Genomic DNA, 5,689 nt, shown 5'->3' with positions numbered 1-5,689 from the left:
TCATGTGACATGGTGGCTGTGGTTAGCGCTGTCTGGTCATGTGACATGGTGGCTGTGATTAGCACTGTCTGGTCATGTGACATGGTGGCAATGTTGGTCATCTGAAGATTTGCTGCAGCATGCGATGTGGTGGTCGATAATATAGATTGGAATCTGATTTAGCTCTACAGAACGAGTTCCAGGAAGACTGGAAGAAACGTCCACTCATGGTTTTAGGAGCAAATTGCACAGACAGTCAGCAGTGGAAGGAGCTGAACAATCAAGTAGCCTGCAGCAGGTAAACTGGTGGGAAATGATCAACAAAGAAGAAGCGACAGTCAATGGTAAAAGCCCTTTCAGACCTGGTAAGGGAAGCGCAGGAACAAGCAGTGTGCTGCAAGCTACATGGGGCTGCATGGTATCAGTGGGTCCATAAAGAAAATAGAAATGCTTAGTGGGCAATGGGGAAACAAAAGGTGTGGTTAGAGGCTGAAGGAGCAAAAAGTATTTCAGCACAGGGCAAACATTGCCACCATAGCAGGCAGATACTACAAGGCACAGGCATCGGAAAGGAAACTCACAACCACAGATGTAATTTAAACCAGGAATGTAGCAAATCCAGAGCTGCTTTGATAAAGGGGCGATTTAGAAGGCTAAGTAAACATAGAAACAAACTGCAGCAGTAGGCCATTCGGCCCTTTGAGCCTGCGCCACCATTCACTAGGATCATGGCTGATCATGCAATCTCAATATCCCATTCCCGCTTTCTCTCCATTCCCCTTGATCCCTTTAGCCGCAAGGGCCATGTCCAGTTCCCTCCTGAATGTATCTAATAAACTGGTCCCAACAGCTTCCTATGGGAGAGAATTCCAGAGATTCACAACTTTCTGAATAAATAAATTCTTCCTCATCTCAGCCCTGAATGGCTTCCCCCTTAGACTGTGACCCCTAGTTCTGGACTTCCCCAACATCAGGAACGTTCTTCCTACATCTAGCCTGTCCAGTCCCATTAGGATTTTATATGGTTCTATGAGATCCTCCTGCCCCTCATTCTTCTAAATTCCAGCCATTACAAGCCCAGTCGATCCAATCTTTCTTCATATATCAGTCCTGCCATCCTGGGAATCAGTAAACAGAAACAGACACAGACTGAGAAAGAGAATATGTTGACTACTGAGGCCACAATAAGAATGGGACATCCATCAATGAAACTGATATTAAGACGGGAAGAAATTTTAAGGTCGCAGAAAGTGGCTCAGTGTTTAGCACTGCTGCCTCACAACGCCAGGGACCTGGGTTCAATTCCAGCCTCAGGTGACTGTCTGTGTGGAGTTTGCATATTCTCCCTGTGTCTGTGTGGGTTTCCTCCCACAGTCCAAAGATGTGCAGGGTAGGTGGTTTAGCCATGCTATAGTGCCCAGGGATGTTTAGGTTAGGTGAGTTAGACTTGGGGGAATGCGTCTGGGTCGGATGCTCTTCAGAGGGGCAGTGTGGACTTGTTGGGCCAAATGGCCTGTTTCCACACTGTAGGGATTCTATTCTATTCTCTAAAGAAACCATGTTTCTTTTGGAGAAGCTGTGAAAGTGAATGGGGACCTTTTATTAAAACTGTGGGGCAAGACCTATTATGAGAAGTGGATAGTTTGAATTGAATGGGGAAAGGTGTCAACAGTTAAGATTCAATTTTAAGGCTACGTGCAGCAGGATTTATGCAGTGAAATCAGGATAAAGGATGGGAATTGTTAATTAGGAGACAACAACCTGAAAATTCTCCTTATGAAAAGGCAGGAAATGTTCTGGATACAGAAGCACAAGATGATCCTCCAGAAATGGCGTTGCTGTACTGAGCAATAGAAGCATTTAAGACAAGGCAAATAAAACCACATGGCGCAGTGGAAGATTTCAGAGTCTTTCAGGCAAGGAAAACAAATATTATTGGCAGGCTCAGAGCAACAAAAGCGAAGCATATTGAGATGCCGCGGAATTTTTTTTTAAAAAGCTTTAACATAACAAAAATAAATAATCGCCTTAGGAAGAAATAGCGGCCAAAATAATATTGCCAGGAAGATTACTTTTCAGAGATGAACCAAATATAGCGCAGGATTGTACATCTAATCCAGAGACCCAGATAACCTTATGGGCACCCAGGTTCGATTCCCCACCTTGGCAGATGGTGGAATTTGAATTTAGTAAAAATATCCAGAATTAAGTATCTAATGATGACCGTGAACCCATTGTTGATTGTCAGAAAAACCCATCTGGTTCACTAATGCCCTTTAGGGAAGGAAATCTGCCATCCTTACCTGGTCTGGCCTACATGTGACTCCAGACCCACAGTAATGTCGTTGGCTCTGACCAATTAGGGATGGGCAATAAATGCTGCCTGGTCAGCGATGCCCTCATCCCAGGAATGAATTTTTAAAAAACCCTTCAAAACTAATTATGAAACTTGAATCTGAATGAGTAAACATGTTTTTTTAGTCAATTGGAATTGTAGCTGTTGATGTTACAGTTCAGCAAAATGTAAAAGAAGTCACAGAAGTTCTAACAGTTTTTGGAAATTACTTTAATCTGAGAGAAAACAAAAATTCTGAGAAAGGAAGAATTGATAGAAAAGTTCAGCATCCAAGGGAATTCACAGATAATTTCATTAATGATCTCTGCATGTTAGAGAAAAACTGTGGAGTTTTGAAATCAGAATAAATAATTAAGAAACTGAATCATTATTGAAATTACTAATGAATCTGTGTCAGATTTACTACAGTCCAAAGAAGATTTGACTTTGATGAAGGATCAGATGGTGAGTGAAGCAGAAGTCCAGAAGTGAGTCTTTGAGTAGTAAAACTGAGGAACTGAACATGTTAGGTTTAGCAGCAAAGCAACCACAGGAGGCAAGGTAACTCTTCAACTGAGTCAACAAGAGGAAAAATAAATTATTATACATTACCACAGAGGTTTTGGCAGATTGAAAACCAACATCTGCATGCACCAATTGGAGATGAGCTACATCAGTCTCCATGGAAACCACGATGGAAGTGGGATAACCAATGACCACAGATTTCAGGACATGGTCAACTAAAAAATACCTTCCAGAGAGATCCAGGATACGGTCAAATTGCTTTGATCAGAAATTCACAACAGCAAAAACAAAAGAAACTGCCTGTTTTTTTGGGGCAATTGCCTTTCATGGAGGAAATTCAGGAGCTTAAAGGTCCTCCAAGTGGGGTTTGGGCCAATTCCTGGTTCAGTAGGGACAATATCCTTTATGGAGGATTTCCAAGAGATGGAAAGTTCTCCAGTGGAGAGAGCCTTCACAGATCTCATAGGATTCAGAACGGAATTGGGGTCAATTACGCTGAAGCCCTGTCAATTTTAAAATTGAAAGAGAGCACATTCTGGAAGAATTGTGAAATGTTGTGGTTGGTTGGCTTGCCAAGCTGGATCGTTGTTCCGCAGATGTTTCATTACCCTGCTGGGTAGCATCATCAGTGCAGCCTCCGATGAAGCGCTGTTGTGTTTTACCACCTGGTTTTTAAACTCTGGAGTCTGTTGAGCTGGATTACCTCACTTCCGGTTTTCCTTCGCAGTGGAGTGTATATGGGGTCTAGCTCTATGTGTTTGTTGATGGCCTTCTTAGTGGAGAACCAGGCCTCTAAGGAATTCCTGAGCTGAAATTGTGAAATACCTTGACTGTCAGTATTTGGAATGTCTGAGACCTTAGGAGGGGATGTGAGGGTTTGGTAAAAGTAATTTTGCAGATGAATGCATGAATGAGAGAAAGACTTGGGAGGAGATGCTACACTAGGTGATAGTGCAGAAAGGGGTTGTGCTGAAGAGTGCATTAAGCTTCACCCTGATGATGGCATAAGGAGGGAAATGCAGACCATCCAAGGGAAGGGGGCAGACCTGCTATCCACAATTCCCCAAATACTCTCAAGAGCAATGTCTATCACATCAGTGTAACTTGGACCTGATGGCTATCATTCAATAAACAACAGCTTGTTTAAGATAAGAGTCTCTTCTCTTTAGACTACTGAATGCTCTCTGTCTACCACTTTAGACCAGATGGTTATAGGGTCATAGGATCATAGAGTCATACAGCATGGAATCAGACCCTTCGGTGCAACCAGTCTATGTGGACCATAATTCCAAAGTAAACTAGTCCCACCTGCCCGCTCCTGGCCCATATCCCTCCATTCCTTTCCTATTCATGTACTTATCCCAATGTCTTTTAAACGTTGTAACTGTACCTGCATCCACCACTTCCTCAGGAAGTTCATTCCACACGCGAACCACCTTCTGTGCAAAAAATTTGCCCCTCATGTCTTTAAAACCTCTCTCCTCTCACCTTAAAAATGTGCCCCCTAGTCTTGAAATTCCCCTGTCCCAGGGAAAAGACAACTACCATTAACTCTATCTATACCCCTCATTATTTTATAAACTTCTATCAAGTCACCTCTCAGCCTCCTACACTCCAGTGAAAAAAGTCCCAGCCTATCCAACCTTTCTTTATGACTCAAACCCGCCACACCCGGTAACATCCTGGTAAATCTTTTCTGAACCCTCTCCAGCTTAATAATATTCTTCCTGTAACAGCATGACCAGAACTGGACACGGTATTCCAGAAGAGGCCTCACCAATGTCCTGTACAATCTCAACGCCTATACTCAAAGGATTGAGCAATACAGCTAAGTATGCTAAATGTCTTTTTAACCACTCTGTCTATACATGCAAGCTTCAAAGAATTATGTACCTGCACCCCTAGGTCCTTGTAGATCCTTTCAGAAAAAGCAGGTACCAACGTAAGCAGGTGTTGGAAACATTGGCGTCTCATGCTCATTTTTTCAGTCTGTTGATCTCAGCAGTTCTTTCTCTAAGTTTGACTCTCCCTGCCTCACATTCCCTCAGTAACCAAAATTTATCAACCCCTTGCTGATGGATAGTTTCCCAGATGGGGTACCATCTGATGCCGATCCCTTGTTGTGGAGGTTCACTTGGGTGATCCCTGGTATGGGAGGGACTGTCTCATGAGCAAAGGTTAAACAGGTTGGGGCACTAATCACTGGAGTTTAGAAAAATGAGAGGAGATCTGATTGAAATGTATCCATTGCTCAAAGGGCTCGACAGGATCAATGCTGAGAGGACATTTCCCCTCATGGGAGAGTCTAGGACCAGAGGGTACAGCCTCAGAATAAAGAGGCACCAATTTAAGACAGAGATGAGGAAGAATTTCTTCTCTCAGAGGATTATGAGTCTTTGGAATGCCTTGCCACACAGAGCTGTGGGGCAGAGTCGTAGTGTGTATTTGTTGAAATAGAGAGATCCTTATCAAGTCAATAATTGCAGGGAAAGGTCAGGAAAGTGGACATGGATAATGTCAGATCAGCAATGATCCTAATGAATGGTGGAGCACATATGACGGGCTGAATGGCCTGTTCCTATTTCTTATGGTCTCATCCACCAGAACTTCAACAGCATGTGTGAGCTGGCTGTTCACCTGTGACATGGTTAGACTTAGATTCAGAGTTAGGGTCAGGGTAAGGGTCAGGGTCAGGTTTAGAGTTAGGGTTAGGGTTAAAGTTAGATTTAGGGTCAGTGTTAGGGTTAGGGTTTGGGTTAGGGTTAGGGTTAGGGCTAGAGTTAGGTTTAGGATCAGGGTCAGATTTAGGTTTAGAGTCAGGGTTAGGGTTAGTGTTAGCGTTAGGTTCCG

This window comes from Rhincodon typus, chromosome 39 (assembly GCF_021869965.1).
Source record: "Rhincodon typus isolate 14 chromosome 39, sRhiTyp1.1, whole genome shotgun sequence".
NCBI lineage: Eukaryota > Metazoa > Chordata > Chondrichthyes > Orectolobiformes > Rhincodontidae > Rhincodon > Rhincodon typus.
Note: the sequence above shows the minus strand (reverse complement) of the source record.